The 17602-nt window shown below is 37.4% G+C and overlaps 1 long non-coding RNA gene and 1 pseudogene across 3 annotated transcripts in view; one reads left to right on the forward strand and one right to left on the reverse strand.

Annotated features, from left to right (window-relative positions):
• Positions 1–4206: 4206 nt before the first annotated feature.
• LOC105869109 (uncharacterized) overlaps positions 4207–17602 on the reverse strand; it is a 40392-nt gene continuing 26996 nt past the window's right edge. For all 3 annotated transcript variants that reach the window (XR_002224435.2, XR_012920185.1, XR_012920186.1), the window contains one exon: positions 4207–4386. This is a non-coding gene — a long non-coding RNA (uncharacterized LOC105869109). The remainder of the gene's footprint in view (positions 4387–17602) is intronic.
• LOC105869108 (non-histone chromosomal protein HMG-17 pseudogene) lies at positions 13912–14260 on the forward strand (annotated as a pseudogene).

Below are 17602 nucleotides of genomic sequence, written 5' to 3' on the forward strand. Positions count from 1 at the left end.
TGTTTTTAGTTTTTTTTAAGTGACCTCTCAATATGAACGGTGTTTATACATATAAAGAAGAGAAATTTTAGAATTTGTTCCAATTACATTTTCCAACTCTGTTCACTGTACAACATCAGGTGGAAGAAAGATTACTTGAGTATGGAAAATCTCACTTTCAAAAGCAGGTTCTGGGAATGATTAAGCCCCCAGGATGCTGAAGAATGGGGTATGTCCTAAGGTTTAAAAACAATGCCATTTCTTGGCAGCCTCCATCCCCTGAAATGTACTTCTCCTGTCTGATGAAGTTCTGAATCCATCCAGGGCTCCTCAAACTTTTTAAACAGGGGGCCAGTTCACTGTCCCTCAGACCGTTGGAGGGCCATTGGAGAGTAGAGCACCCATTCCACACATGTGCACTGTGGGCCCGGGACGAGTGGGCTGCTAAGCAGGACAGGCAGCAGTGGCAAAAACACCTGGCGGGGCCGCATGTGGCCCGTGGGCCTCAGTTTGAGGACCCCTGCTAGAAGAGGGTGGAGCCACAAAATTGAGGGCAAGGACTTCAGGCAAGAAGTAGGGAATGTAGCACACTCAATGGAGGAACTTTGTCATCCTCTTAAAGAATGTAATGAAAATATGAATGCCAATTTACCGGCAATGACATTTGTTGGTATCACTCTGAATTTTCAAAAAGAAATCCATTGGCCATTGCTGTGTTAGGTTCTCTGTGTTTCAGTGTAATGAAAAAACAAAGAATTTGATCTTTGATATTAAATATATGATCTCAGCCACTAATTAAGTGTGTGTGATAGATTGTATTTTCCAAAGATAGCTATAATGGTAACTTTTATCCTACATTTTCTTTTGTGATGTGAGTTTGCCACAACCGTGACATAAGGTGGGGTTCACCTCTCCAGCTCCTAGATCTGAGCTGGTCCTGTAACCGCTTTGCCAATAGTTTATGGTAGAAGTGATGCTATGTGAGTTTGGGGCATTGCCCTTAACTGGCATCCCTGCTTCCTGCCTTCTGGATGCCATTCGCCATTTAAGGAGTACAAACACTCTGAGATCATCGTGCTGTGAGAAGCCCAAGCCATGGGCTGCTGGGGAGGAGACACCATGTGGAGAATGAGAGAGGCCAAGGCGACTGAGGTGCCAGACATGAAGAAGAAGCTTCCTGAAATTGGCTCCTGCAGTCCCAGCTGCCCCAGCTGATACCTCGTGAATCAGAGAAAAAATACCATACCCGGCCAGGCTCTTGCTGAATTCCTAACCCCAAAAACCATGAGTAAAATAAGACCATTGTTTTTAGTCCCAAGCTTAGGGTTAGTTTATCATGCAGTATTACCAAGATAATGTGTGACCTTGAGTAATCTATTTAATTCTTCTGAGCTTCAACATTATAGTCTAGTCAAACGTGACTTCAAACTCTACAGTCATCATCGATCTTATCATTATGTTAGCTCTTGAAAGATGGAAAATAAATTATTAGATGGAGTACTTTTTGTAAATATACTTTTGTTGTTATAGGTTACTGGGTTTTAGAATTTTGTGTTGAAGTCCTTATTTTGTCATTTGTTAATCATGTAGCATTGGGCAAGTCACATAATTTCTAACATTCAATATATTTGTCTTTAAAATAGGAAGACTATGGTATTTATTCAGCAGGTTGTGATGAGAATTTAATGAGATAATACATGTAAGGTACCTAACACAGTATTCAATACATTAATGACAGTAATTGCAATTAAGGATATAACTTATGAGATAACTCCATAAGACTTCAAACACTCTAACTTGAAAGATCACTTGTCAAAATGATAGCTGAACTTATATTAAAATCATTTTATATTTTCCTATGATCAATTTTTATTAAACACATTTTAGGTAGAATTATAAATTATGAATTGAAATCTTGACACCTAAAATGCTAACACTAAATATGTAAATTTCCTTATGCTTGCAGATTGCTGAATAATTTAAAAATATTTCCAATTATATTACCTTAGTTTGACCTCACATCTCTGCAGTGGATATCAGGGCAATATTTCTCACCCAATTTACAGATATAAAACTAGGCCAATAAGTATCTATGACTGTAAAGTAGGAGAGGTAGAATTAGAACATATGTTCTCATTTTGTGTTGTTCAGTATTACTCACTAGAGAAGTAATGAAAACTTTCCTAATCCACCTATAAAAATTCTACCTACCTATTCTAGGTCAATTTCAAATGCTACTTTGTTATCAGATTCTCTGTCCATGTCCCCAGTGCAGAAGAGACCTCCCTCCTGAAGTCCTACACTTCTTTGCTGATACCCCTCCTGACATTTGACATTGCACAATAGACATGTATCTCTGGGTTAACAAATGCCTGGCAGAAGTGCTACAGTGAAAGGGGCCGGACTCCTTTCTCTTCAAGGCTGCACACTCTTATGAGGACAGGAGCCAGGTCTGTTTTCTCTCTGCTGTTCAGTGGGCACCTAGCACAGTGTAGGTATCCAGTGAATATAGAGTGAAAGACTAAATGAAGGAGTGAATGTGTAGCAGAGCTTGGGATTTCAATTCTTAGCATGGAAATAGAAAAAGCAAGTTCCAAGAAAGAAGTAGCCCAGCAGCATGAATATAAAAATCTGAGAGATCTCTTAGCATGAACTAATGGTCCAGGTTAAGGAGTAAAAGCCAGCCCACGATGAGAGTGTGCCAGCCAGAGGGCTAGTCAAGGTGGGGCATCTCTGGGAGCTGCTAGAACCAAGAAGTGGGGAAAAGGTTGGGGATGTGAACATGATGCCCAGCACAGTTCAAGCAAGGAAGTATCTAGAACCAAGACCACACTGGGAATTTAGTCCACGGGCTAGAGTGATATTCAATGGAGCAAACTCACCTTCACAGGACTCCTCTCAAAGCCAAACATTATATTCTTATACTAATCATATAATTCACAACATAGAGTGGAGGGTGCCCAAATTCCTCTTTATTTTCAACAATGTCTTGCTTTGATTAGAATCTCAGTTGTTGTTTGAATAAATAAATGAGTGCTGGAAAAAACTTTATTTTGGAACAACTACAATTGTTTAAAAAGAAACTTGATAGAATTGGAGGTTGAATGTTAACAAAACATTAACAGTTTATGGGCTGTGTGTTTGCCATGTTAGCTGCACTGAGTTAAGATATATGTAGCTGAAACAGAGTATGTATGTAGAAACAGAGACAAACAAACATCTAGGGGAGAAATTAGAAAGAAGCTCCATATGAAAATTTATGATGAATTTTAAAACTGCCTGGCTCAGGCAAAATTTTTACATATAGAAATTTCAATGAAGAAAATTGTTTTATAAAAATAGATTCTAATGGCAACATTTTGTCATAACAAATGTATTAAATAATCTAAATATTCAAAAATACAGATTTGTTACATGAATTATCACTTATTCAAACAACTAAATATGATGCCTAAAATATTATATTATACATTTCATTGAGGGAGATGGTTATCATTTACTTTAGAATAACTAAAGAGTGATTATATAATTTATGTATAAATGTAGATAGAAAAATGTCTCAAAGAATTTAGGTCCAACATTATAATGCAAATGAGCACTGCATTACACCAAATTATTAACCAATCAGTTTGTGTTTGTGCATTATTTTTAAAGGTTCAATTTTTTGCAAAGCAACATTAAAATGCAATTAGTGGTTTTCTCCGATTTGTAGATTTGAGGTTTTTTTCTTTCTTTTTTGAATCTGCATTTTCTAATTATACAATGAATACGGAGTACTTATGTAATAAAGAATGATCAAAGTTAAAATAACCAAAACAATAGTGTGCTTGGACTGTGCTTCTGCTGCAGGATTCAAGATGAGATACACTTTCTGTTTCCAGGATTCATGAAAGCAAAGCAACATTAAAAATTAACCTTTAAAAATAATGCAAAAACACAAACTGATTTGGTTAATTATTTGGTGTAATGCAATGCTCATTTGCATTACAATGCTAGGACCTGAATTAGAGAAATGAAATTTCGTTCATTGAATATGACTTTTCTTCTCTATTCATACATTTTATGATATTTTAAAGGATTATATCAGAAACAAATGCATGGTTTTGGGGGGAAGTGATATCAAAAGGAATATAGATTACTTCCTCATAGGGAAACAAAAAACAAATTCCTCTTCAGAGTGCAGGAACATTATCAAATTGAATAAATGGACTGAATTTTCTCAGTGTGCACTGTGAGCTTAATATTTTATTGACATCACCTCTTTTAATTGTTATAACAAATTTCGGAAGTGGATAATTTTCTTCCTGCTTCACAAAAGAGGAGAACAAAGTTCAGAAAGGTCAGCTCCAAACTTCTTTATTCCAGAATCCAGGCTGAAGGAACAGTTTCTCTTTGGCATAGGCCATCCTAAGGGCAGACAGAAAAGAGAGACATGGTAGAACTGTGTGACAGCTCTTAAAACTTCTGCTCAGACATCCCATCTGTTTTTTCACTCATATTCCATTGACCAACCCAAGTCATGTGATCAAGCCCACATGGAATGGGACGTATATTCCCTCCATAGGGAAAGCACTACTGCATTGCATAGCAATGCACAGGATTATAATCTTTTAGGGAGGAAAGAGAAAAATTAGGAAAACATAATACAATTTATGTTACAGTCCTGGTGTGTTTAAAAGCAGAATGTGCTTACGATCTCTTAAGTTGCCATCTCATCAGGGCACTTTATTTGGGCTCTGACATCTTTAAACGCATGACTCCAATCTGAACATACCCTGTATTCATCATCCTCTGATGAGTTAAAAACCTTAGAGCTCTGTCTTTCCTGGTAACCCAACCAATCATGAAACCACAGTCTCAAAAGTTTCTTTGTTTTACCTTTATGGTCCTACAAGTCCCTGTTTAAAATTAAACTAAGTAGAACATCAAGTTTTCCTTTTATCATTTTCAAAGGTTTTTATGGACTGGATAAAATGGTGCAAGTTATGATGATAAAGTTAATATCCTGTTCCCATACCCACATCCACCTACCCACCCCTGGGGAGAAAGAACTGAAATAGAACTTTTTATATCATTGATGACTTTCAAGCTATTGGTTCTTGCTCAAAGAGCTGTTCTGGGAACGTGTTTCAGAGTGGATTTTAAACCAGTGTGCCAGGCACAGGTAAAAAATCAATCTCACAATTGAATGAATATGGAGCACATACACTTGTACAGCTATATTTTTTCATTTTTTCTCTTTTTGCTTTTCTCGGCTTATCATTAAAATATATTTATTAGATAATTTCTATGTGTCTGTCACTGGGTAATCCCTTCATCTTTGCATTTCTAGGCTTTAAACCTCAATGTGCTGGCTGGACTGAGAGGCCTCAGACGCAGGACCTTCCGGGCTACCTTGGGTTGGGCTGCCAGAGGAAAGGGCTGTCAATGAGCAGGCTGGCTGAGGCCAGTCCTTCTGAATGTCGCTTTGCTTCGTATCTGCGTGCTGATTTGGGTCCCAGAGGACCATATAGAGAAACCACCAGAAGTCATTATCCTTAAGTAAAGGCCTCTAGACACCCCCAAATAGGCATCTCTGATTACAGAGTGTATCAACTGGGAGATGAGATATACATTACAAAATTGTTATTTGCCTTACCAAGATTTATTATGAGGGCTTTACTTTTTAAAAAAATCTACTTACTTTTAAATGGTAATGTATTCATGAGGCACAAAAATAAAAAAATAAAAAACACAAGGGAGTTTTATAGTGAAGACTAAGTCTTCTACCTTTGTTTTCAAGCTATCCAAAGGCCCTCCCAAAAAGCAAACCCAGTTATGATTTCCTTGTGTAGCCTTCCAGAGATATTCTATGCACATGCATGCACATTTTCTCTTTGCATTTCCTCTTCTTTTGTCCTTTCCTTCCTTCCTTTCTTCCTTGCTCCTTTTAGGAAGTGGTAGCTGTTCTGCACTTTACAATACATCTTGGAAAATGTTTCTTTTCCCCACAAAATGGAGTTGCTTTACTCATTCTAACTGTGGAAAAGACTAGTGTTAAGTGTGGAGACTAAGGACCTAATTGCCTGGGTTCAAATCCCAATTCCATCACTTATTAGCTCTGAAACCTTAGGCAAATTACTTAACCTTTCTATTCTTCAGTTTCCTTGCCCATAAAATAGGGATGATGATTGTTTTTAATAGGGGTGTTATAATAATTAAACAATTTAATGTGTAAACAAAGCATTTAGAGTCACCCCTGACATGGAGTAAGTGCTCAGTAAGGTTACTTACTGTCATTATTATATGTCCTGTATAAAGAAGGACCATAATGTATTTAGTCAAGTCCCTCTTAATAGATGAGTAGGTTATTTCTAATCTTTCAATGTGTAGTATTCAATGAAGTATTCAATGAAGATTTATAAGACTCTTCAAAGAAATGCCTCAGGGCACTTGAATTACATGGGCAGACAGGGATAGGGAATGAGAAATAAAATATTAATAATTTACATTTGTATAGCACTTTTTTTATTTTGTTTTGTTTTTGTATAGCACTTTATATCTTGAAATAATGTTTACATGCCTTAATTTCTTTTGAAGCTTAGAACACACAGTGATTCTATCTACTTCTGTCCATCCTCACCACCATCAGCACCCTTCCGAAGTGCCATTTGTGTATCCTCAGAACACAGAGATGGCACATAGTAGGTATAAATTAGAACGTTTTGAATATGGAGCATAGTGGGTGTAAAAGAAAGTGTATTGAATGACTGAGCAAATGAATGACGATAGGATAGATGGATGGATAGCTAAATAAGGAAACAGAGAGCAGAAAATGGTAAACAAATTACTAAAGTCTTATAGTTGGGAAATGCTGAAGCCAGATCTCAAGCCTGCACCTCTGACACCCCTCTGGTGTCAAGAGTTCACTGCCTTAACTAGTAGTTAGAGCCTCTAACAATTGAAGGTCAGCAGAAGAGGAGGTAAACCTTCTCTCTTACCTGCTTATTATTGAGGCCAATGGAAAAATAATATTCTCTTTACAAGACGTCCTTTGAAAGAAACTTTTCCAGGAAGTCTGTATTTGTGTGTGTTTTACAAGGGCAACTCTTGTAATTCAGAAAACTGCTTCAAATTCAAACAACTTGATTATGTTTTCTTCATAGTCTTTAGAAGGGAAATTCTAGTATGAGATGATATATTGAGGAAAGAATAGATACTGAAAAGAAATTTATATAATTAAAATGTGAAATATGGATATCAAGGTAATTGCTGAACAGGTGGATTTGCAGAATATATTATTCATTTTTTTAAAAAAAATGCTTACAGTACTCAAGGATGAACAAGTGCGTGTTCTGAAACTTAATTAGGATACCCTTTGAGGAGCCTCTGGAATGGCCAAAACATAAAAACCAGTGATGCTTGAATAATTAAGGTAGGACTATGATATTTCTGAGTATTTACTTCCTCATCCTGAGATTTAATGCTCATCTCCTACCATGGTGCAGCTCTGCACCTGGGAAACACAGGGGTGCCATATAAAATGGAAACTCTCCAGGATTTATTCACTGTGGTCAAACCTATCAAGTTCCTCCCTCAAAAGATTTCCTTGATGTGAACCTACTCTGTACTCTGGCATTTCTCAAAGTGTGACCTACAGACATACTATATCACAGTCTCCCAGAATGGTTCTTTAAGCAGCAAAGCCCTGGTCCCAACCCATACCTACCAAAATCAAAATACCACAGAGTGGAAGCTAGGAATTTGTGTTTCAAGTAGTAGCCTGAGTGGTTGCTAATCACACAAAAATTTGAGAACCACAACTCAGTGATTTAGACAAATCACTCCCCAAGTGCTACAAGTTCTAAGTCGATCCACTTTTCCAGAAAAAGCTTTGAACTTCTGTATCAGCTCTGTAACATGATCCCTAAATCTCAGAAAATTACAGGAAGTTGCTATTGCCTAGCAGAATTTTGTGTTCCTCATTACAGTAATTTGTGGTCTAATTTCAATCCCCAGAAGGTCAGAATATAAGAGCCAGAATCATTCTTAAAAGGAGAATTAATTGGCTGCATTGTTATCGTTCTCAACAGAGGACAAAGTATTTATTAAGTGGAATTTAGAATACTAGAAGCCATACTGAAGCTAAGGAACAAAGTTAACGCTTACAAGATATAGAAATTATGTGGACATAAATAAAATACACATTAGACAAATTCCAAATTTATTTGCAAGGCAGAAGATAAGGGAAAAAAGATATAATAGGTCATAAAAACTAAATTCCCACGAACCTCCTGCCTATTTCTCTATAATCATCCGTTCTCCTTGTATTTTTCTCCAAGGCCTTTACTATCAACTGTCTATTGGACTAAGAATAATAAGCATTTTAAAGAATGCAAATATCCACAATGGTTTATAACAAGAAAGATATAAATGCACTAAGTAGAACTCTTTTCTTGGCTGCTGGGAGGTTACAGCAAAGTAGGTGTCGCTGATAGCAACGCGTTCACACAGAGACAAGGCTATGACTTCAAAACCTGCCTTCTTCAAGCCGTCCCCCACCTTCGGTACTCAGCACTCAGGTGTTGTTTTTACAAACCAAAGGTCAGGTGTCCTTTGGACTTTTAGGTATGCTACGTTTCATCTTGTTATCCAAAGTCAGAGGGAGCATGGTCCTCCGGCTACAAATATCCTACATTCTGGGGTTTGAGCCTGAGGTGTCCGTGGAGATGTCTGTGGGCTCTGCTTGGAGAGGTCACAGGAGGAGATACACGCCCCGGGCTCCTGCCCCCATGCCCACTTCAGCTAGAGCATCTTGGGACTCTGCCCATGGATTGCATTTAAAGAAAGAGCTCTGCTGCTAACAAAAACCAAATGGAAATTGGAGAGATTTGAGACTAGAGAGCTAGGCTGTTTTTCCCCCTAATTGTTCTTTCTCCAACTCTTGTGCTACTTCCTTTTCTTCCTACCATCCTTTAGATGTGGCCACTCCTCAAGACTCAGTCCTTTGTCCTCTGTTTCCCTTTCTTAGTCACTCCTCACTGGAGAAGCAGTCCGGTCTGGGAGCTTTGTGATCATCTTCTCTCTGTAGACAGTCATTGCATCCACGTCCCATTTCCAAGCCCATAACAAAACTGAGGTTTAGGGAAATTAGGTTATGGGCTCGAGGTCATCTACGTTGCCATACCCTGTAAGTACAAAGCTGGACGCATTGTCACCTCCACAGTCCATGCTTTAACCCCTGTGCACCTTTTACTCACAGCCTTCTCTCACCTGAGCCAAATTACATGTGTCCATCTACTTTTTAGATATTTAAGTTTGCAAATCTTGACATTATGTCCAAACGAATTAATTTCCTTCCCCCAGAGGGGGAAAAAATCTTTTCTCAATTAGCTATTTTTATTGGTGACATATCTTTTTTACCAATACCCCAAACTCAAACTCAATAGAAACAAATGCTCAAAACAAATGCTATCAACGCTGGCCTTGAAATAGATTATATCTATCCATTTTTATATCATGAGAACCCCCTTTATTTAGATCCTATGCTTCATGCCTAGACTGTGCAGCATTCTCTTAACGTCTACCTGTGCCTCCACACCAGTGGCTCTCAACCATGGAAAACTTGCTTGAACTGCAGATTCCTGGCTCCAGAGGGCCTGATTTAGTAATTCCAATCAAGTGGTGCAAGGAAAACCCTTTGAGAAACACTAATCAAGACTTCCCTCACAAGGATGCAACCTATATGAAATGCCAAAACTATTCATCATCATTTTAAAACACAATTTTGGGGATGTTTGCATTTAAGAGTGAAGGTGAGGGTCAGGAAAATTAAAAATGATACTTAAACTCGTTTAAAAAAAAATTGGAACAGCTAGTTATTTTCTATGAGTCTGGCTTAGGTCCAGGTACTATAGCTATTTCATGAACAAAATAAACAATGACAAAGAGGTTAATAAAACATAACTGGCATTGTACAAAAACGCCTTTGTATACAAATTGCTCACATTAATGGGAATGAAATGAATTATTCAACAAATGGAACTGGTAAAAAGGTTGTTTATAAAATAACCAAGTGCTCACATCATGTTCCAATAATTTTCCAGAGAGATTAAAGAGTTAAAATTAGAAGATAAAAAAGAAGAAACCGCATAAAAACATAGGATGTTATCTGGATGATAAAAGTATTTCCTCCAAAAAATAATTATAAAGCAAATCACAAAGGAAAAACCAGATTTGACTATGTAATATTCTGAAAATTCAAGAATGGCAAAAAGCCATAAAGTTTTAAGGAAGGCAAATGACAGCTGAAAGCATTAAGCACAATTTATTTTTTAAGCAAAAATGGAGGTATGACTTCAATTTAGTAAACACTGAAAGGAGGAGTTGCAGTAATTGAAGAAGGGCAGAGGCTCTGAGCTCCCTGACCAGCCCCACCTCTACCCTGCAGCAGACCACGTGAGAAAACTCAATTCTGGGAACACACAGAAACCACCATTGGAGAGTATTCACAGAGGCCCACAAGTGCCAGCCACAAGCACAGTTTATTCACGTACTTGTCCAATGCTGGCATCAGCACCTGGCCTCTGCACCTTGGTGCAAAAAGAGACACTTCTGCCTCTGGGATACAGGCTCAATTTTTAACTTTGATGTATTCTATTTCAAACTGTTTATAGAAAATGATTCCAATTTACATAACATATTCACGGAAATAAGACTGGGAGGAAGATAACTAAAATGTTACCATAGATAGGATATTTTTAAGTGGAAAACAAAATAATTGTTTTCAATGAGATACTATCTCAAAAACTTTTGGTTGTCATATCAAGAAATTTTAAACTTCTTGTAGCATTTGAGCTACCCAGCCTAGGTGTCCCAACAATGGTACCTGCAAACACTTCCCTAAATGAGTGTTGTCGCCTCAGTGGGCCTCAGCCACTTCCGTCTCATCTTTGCTCTCTAAACACCCATTGTGTGTTCCTGCTCCTCAGCTTGGTTTGCATCCTCCACCTCCTTTTCTCCCTACTCAAATTCTATTCATGTTTCAATGTCCAGTCCAAGCTTCCTTCCCCCATGAAGCATTTTCTGAGATCCTCAGGATATGGCAATTTCTTCTGATTTGAAATTGTAGCACTGGTTTTCTGTACCAATTATCTTTGGCCTTGCAATATATCCAGTATCTTTCTTTATCTTTACCTGGTTCCTTACGAGCCAAGAGTACATATTACATTTAATCCATTGTTTTTAACTTGTTTCTATGATATATATATATATATATATATATATATATATATATAATGTGTTTGTCCAAAGAATTGCAGTAAAAGATTAGGCCTTGATGTCAGACTGATCTAGGTGGGGTTTAGGTTGAACAGTGTAACTCAGTTTTGTCATCTGTAAAATGTTGATACTCCTTAGGATTGAGCGAAACGAGAAATAATATATGTAAACCTATAGTGCAGTCTCAGCACAAAGAAGGAATTCAATAAACCATAGCTATTGCATCATCATCATCATTATCATTATGTCGTTAAGAGTTCCTTCAGATCAGGAAGGATCAGATCTATGATAAACTCCCACATCATTATTTATTCAACAAGCTTTTATTAATTGCCTGTTACACGCCAGGCACCACATGTGGTAAAAGTGGCAAATGAGTTCTTGTCTTCATTGCGCTTACAGTCTCGTGGGAGTTGGGTTTCATTAGAGAACCAAATTTTAAGCCATCAGGGTGAGAAAACATTTTTCCAGGTATACTGGTGCTAAGTAAAAGGAATAGTTTTCTGTTGTATATGATCTCTAACTTTAAAGTAAAATACATTATATTATTTCATCAATTCATTTGTCTTCACAGAAGACAACTGAAAAAGACAAAAAAAAAAAAGACAACTTCACATCTTAATGTACTCACTAATCATAGTTGATCTCTGTTTTGCATTAGACATGATTTGATGTTGCTTTTGCTATGCGTCTGATGTTCGTCACCCAAAGATGCAAATGCTGGGCAGTAATAGCAGAGAGGAAGATGGTGGAAGCACCTGAATCCTCTCCTTACGCATACACACTCCACTCCTGGGCTTACGGGCCACGTGCAGTATTTATTTTGGGGGTCTCAGATCAACTGGCCCCACCCTGAAACAAGACGGCTTTCTTCCCTCTCGTTTCCAAAAATCCTGAACACCACAGCTTTCTGCAAAGCAGGCTCTTCAATTCTGTTAACATATGTTACAGAAGTGTCTTCTTACCATCAGCTGAATAAACATTTAAAATAATAATAACAAAAAGGTTGGCATGTGCACATATTGACTCTTTCTTAGAACTCTAACCTATACATTGAGGTCATTTTTCCACTGCATCTGTTAAAAATGCTTCTTGCGTACATTAGTCAGCTGGTGGCTTAGTATTTTCCCATATTAAAAAAAAAATGTTGCAGATAGACTGGTATGTGACCTTGTGTACATCCATAAAGGGTAAACCATGAGAGTGAAATGAATATCTATAAGGAAAGAAATAGCAGTTATAGCATAGGAGTAGGATACAGAAGAGGAATGCTTCACCTTGCCCCTTTCATTGGAGGGCAGGACACCAAAACCTTACTTTCAGCTAGTTTTATATATATATTATATGGTGGGATAAGTTGAGACTCCTCAGTGACATTCTTAGAGGGATAATAGGTGGCTGCGGATCTGAGTGGGTGCTGTTTTATTTTGTTTCTGTTTAGTTAATTGTCCTATGCAAGCACATTTAGAATTTTGCACATGAAAGTAGGGGAAGAGAGTGGCAGGAATTTTACTGGCACAGCTGTAAGGATTTTTCCGCAAGTGAGAAGAGAGATATATAAGAGCTTCCGTGGAGAGTGGAATCTTGGAAAAAAAGAAAGACATTCAGAGAGGATTTTTAAGAAGTTTTGCTATTTGCTGTGTGATTGCACTGTCACTCCTGTTGGCACTCCCCAGTGACAACTTCAGAGTTGTATTTTTGTGTGAGAGAGGCAGCCTGCAAGTCAAGGGCTCAGTGAGAAAGAGCATTATGAGAACTTGAGAACTGCATTTTTCAAAGAGAGAGCAAGCATGCCATTCTTCCATTTAAATTATCAATTTAATTTTTCTTTAGTGTAAAGAACACTTGAGCCTCTAATAAAAAAACTTGGACTACCTTATTGTCTCCAGCCAATTCCCTGAATAAAATCATTCAATATTTACATAGTTCAAATAAAGACACCTTAATTTAAGGACATATTATCAAGCAAACAGTTCAGTGTTGTAATTTTATTGGTTTTAATTTCTTTGTAAATAATACATGGTCACTGGGCAGAATTTCAAAAGTTACAGGACTGGTTTACATTTAAAAGTCCCCCAGGGGTAACTGGTAACCTGTTATCAGAAATTTAGCCTTAGGTTACCTTGACATTTTTTTAAGTATTTACTACTAATGTCTTTAGTCATTGCTACCTCCGAACTTGCTATAATGACTTTACAATTATAGCCTAATATGATACAATTTTAAACTTTGTCATTTTATATCTTTTGAACTTAATAATTATCTTCTAGAGTCAAAACTTTCCAGTCAGATGTGTATTTGGAAAGTAATTATTAGTGGGATAGGGTTCTAATTTTTAAAAAATGTTTTATATTCATATTATTGTCAACTCTTTCAATTCTAAAGTTTATTTTTCAAAGAAAGCTTCAAATCTCCCTTTGGTCTTCCCCTGAAAACCCCAAATTCTGAAACTCCTCCCCAGACTTTCTCTTGATTGCCTGTCTCATGTTTTGTGAGAATGTCAATCTATGCCGCTATTAACCTTAGCAAAATGAAATTTAAAAGAATTGCCTGCCCTTGTGTGCTCCAATTAAGTAAATGGGATTTTAAAGTTAAAAAAGCATGATTGGGGACTTTCTGTGTTACTGATCCCTAGATGACATAAATACTTGAGATTTAATATTTACATTTAAAATGTCTCAGGCTTCATACTCATTCAGGAAGAAAGAATATCTAATTTTGCAGCAAAGAAAGGCTGAAGGAGATGCCAAAGGAGAAGAAACCAAGCTGAAGGACGAACCACAGAGAAGACCTGCAGGTTGTCTGCTAAACCTGCTCCTCCAAAGCCAGAGCCCAAGCCTAAAAAGGCCCCTGCCCAGAAGGGCGAGAAGGTTCTTAAAGGGGAAAAAGGAAAAGCTGACGTGGCAACTAGGGTAACAGCCCTGCAGAAATGGAAATGCCACAACAGACCTGCAGAAATGGAGATGCCACAACAGACCAGGCACAGAGAGCTGAAGGCACAGGAGATGCCAAAGAAAAGTGAGTAGATTTTTTATAACTGTGTACTCTGGCGACTGTTCAATTCAAAGTACTATTTTTTAATCAAGATAAAAATGCAGAATTTTCTTTTCCTTTTTTTTTTAAGCTATGTTGTTAGCACACAGAACACTTCATTGTTTTTTGAGGATAGAACATATGTCACTAACAGAATGTCTCTGAAGCTGGATTCATGTGCAGAAAGCACCTTTGTCTTCTAGTTTTGAGAGGCTTCCTCTTGGCTTTCAGGAGTAGGGACTCCCTGATGTACCACACAGTGACCTTGGCACAAACCCCTTGTGGTGTGGTAAAACTAAAATTTGGTCTTATATCGTCTTCTCCCTTTCTGCCTTTAGCATAAACGTAACTCCCTTAAACCCAGACACCTGTTGGGACTTGACTCCCAATAATTGGTTACCAGTATGTCAGTAATCTGGACTTGCGAGTGACACCACTGAGGTGGCAACCCTCAAAAGAACAGTGCTTCCGTTTCTGGATTGTGGATCTTTGGATAAATTCTGCCATTTACATTTCATCTCCTGAAAGTCAGGGTCGGCTCATGAAAAGTTGTTAAACAACCTGCTAAATGGGAAATGTCAACCCTCACTCTAAACTTTTCCTGTGCAGAGCATCAAATGAAGACTTCACTGGGTTTTTTAGTGGCTTTGTGATTTGGGTAGTCCATTGAAGAAGGGAGTTTGAAAGTTATTGTATACCGTTAACAATTGTCTGCCCATGTCTTGCCTGAAATACAATGATTATTTTTGAAAAGTATCTTTTATAAAGGTGGTTACAGTTTGGCTTGGAAAAAATAAGACTTAACATCTAATTCTGACAAATATAATGAAAAGAAAGAAAAGTAAAATAAAAAGGAGAATAGTAGAAGTCAGGAAGAGAAATAAATAATTATGTTATTATTCTTTTCATATTCAAAATAGCTTTCAAATGAGGAGGGTGTCTTCTCTCCCTGGAATAGCTTCTCAAATGCTTCCTTCCTCATTATGTCCATGATCAATCATTCATCCCAGCTGTGGAGTTTAATGAAGCCTCTTCTGTTCCCTCCTTCCTGCTTTTGGTCTTTCTCTACATCCTGATCAGTGCAAAAAACTATAGCCAAATAATGAAAAGATTCAACAATGACTTTGTCATATCCTCTCCTGAATTTAAATGATTCGTTATTGCTTTTAGCATCTCTCTCAAACAACCTATCCAGACAATAGGTTTTCAATCTCCTTCCTTTCTCATCTGATTAAATTAAAAGTGCCACTTTTAGCTTGCTCGTGTGTTGCTTTTATTTTAATCAAAGGCGTGTTTATTTTACTTTTTGCCTTTATTTTCCTCACTGACGTTTTTTCTTGTTGTTCTTTCTGTGGAGAATCATTTCCTCTTTTGTATCTTTTAAGTTAATCTTATTCTTATTCAAAACTGAAAATGGCACAGAAATGTGCTTGTATTTCTTCAGGAAGTTTATCCTGAATAACCTAGCTAAGGTAAAGATGAAGATAAACTACGTAGTTCTTAAGCTTGACCTGTGCAAGACATGCCCCACTCAAAAATTCGCCACCTGGGAAATGGTTCATTCTTTCTTATTCATTCACTCATTTTTGATATATTTATTGACTTTACCATACTCCCCAAATAAGGCCACCTTTGCTCCCCACTGTCTCCACAGAGAATGCCCGGCAGTTTCAGTGCCCTGCCTAGAAACCAGTGGGAAAAGCAGGGTGAGAGTAAAGAATTCGAGAAAGAAGATGCTGGCCTTTCCTCTTTTCTTTTTTATCTGCAAGACCCCTACCTAGACATATCTATATAGTAAGTTAGAAAGGATTTTTCATAGCTCCTTTCCCTGTAAATTTTCTAGGCTAATTCGGAAAGTCCATTTATACCGATAGAAATTAATTAAAAAAAATCAGTACTTCATACACTTAGAATACCCATTGCATTAAGCAAGTTGTCACAATGGTTAAAACAAATACTCTAAAAGGAAGGAAAACTGAGTAAAATTTAGTTACCTTTAGTTAATAATAATGTATTATTATTGGTGCATTAGTGATGGCTGCCATATTAGCATGGGATGTTAACAATAGGGCACACTGGGTGTGGGGTACATGAGACCTCTCTTTACTACCTGCAGAACTTTTCCGTGAACCTAAAAGAATTTAAAAGTTTGTTTAAAAACAGCAACAAAAAATACATTGGTGCAGCCCCATTCTCAAACTCTGTTTTTGTTTAATTTTTAGCTGAAGAGAATTTTGTTGTTGTTTAAATTGATACTTAGAGCTTTGTTTTCATTCTAAAAGCCAACTCTTCTTTCATAGTCAACTGAATGTGGGGCATGGAAGCAAGCCAACCATCTGCAACCCCAGTCAGTTCAAGTTCAAAGTGAAATACACTTAAAGGAAATAATTAAATAGAAGCAAAAGGTTATATACACTAGCTCTCCACTGATCTTCCTCGCTATCCCCCCAAAAAGAAAAATAACATAAATGTCTGTCATTAGATAATAGTCTTAATAAATTGTGGCACATAAACATTACAGAATGTTATGTGCCCTTTTGAAATAAAAGAATAACTGTAGGGATAGTAAGAATTCATAACTATGTAATGGTGGGTAAAAATAGCAAAACATAAGACAGTTTATATTCAACAAATGCAAAAAGAAAAGGATATGCATGTTTAGGTATCATGGAAGAACAAGATATATTGTTTACATGTTTGTTGAAATATCAAGTTATATTGCTGTGGAGCAGTTATTTTACCAAACCAAATAGGGGTCCACTCACCTGGTGCAGCAAAGCCAGACATAGAGAGTTGCAGAGGGAGAAAGAGGCAATTTTATAGTATGGCCTCTTTTCAGGACCATGGGCAGCTAATGCTTAAGACCTGAACTCCCAGATGGCTTACAACCCAAGGTTTTTAAAGGCAGGGGTACATTTCAGGCAGGCCAAATTATAAATCAATACATGCACATTATATATTGGCCTGGCCCAAAAAGGTAGGGTATTCTGACATAGGGGGCCTTTAGGTCCTAAGTGGAATCAGAATTCTTGGATTTGTGGAAAGGAGCATTAAGATGGATGTGACTCCCTCTAGGCCCTTCAGGGGAAATTTAGAACAAACAATGGTGGGCAGAGTTCAATTCCTCATTTCCCCTTGTCTCCATTTTCCATTTGGCGAGGGTTTCTGAGAAACAACCCAAGAACATACGTTAAGACACCATCTGTTAGTTTTCATAAAGAATGAAAAAAAAATCTCATGACTCAGGCTCACTTGCTTGGAGGGCCAATGTTCTCATCAGGTTGCCCATTCACTTTTCAAGGTCAGCAGGTGCCCAGAATTCCCCGTGAAG

The sequence above is a fragment of the Microcebus murinus genome, chromosome 7 (genome assembly GCF_040939455.1).
Source record: "Microcebus murinus isolate Inina chromosome 7, M.murinus_Inina_mat1.0, whole genome shotgun sequence".
In the NCBI taxonomy this organism is placed as follows: Eukaryota; Metazoa; Chordata; class Mammalia; order Primates; family Cheirogaleidae; genus Microcebus; species Microcebus murinus.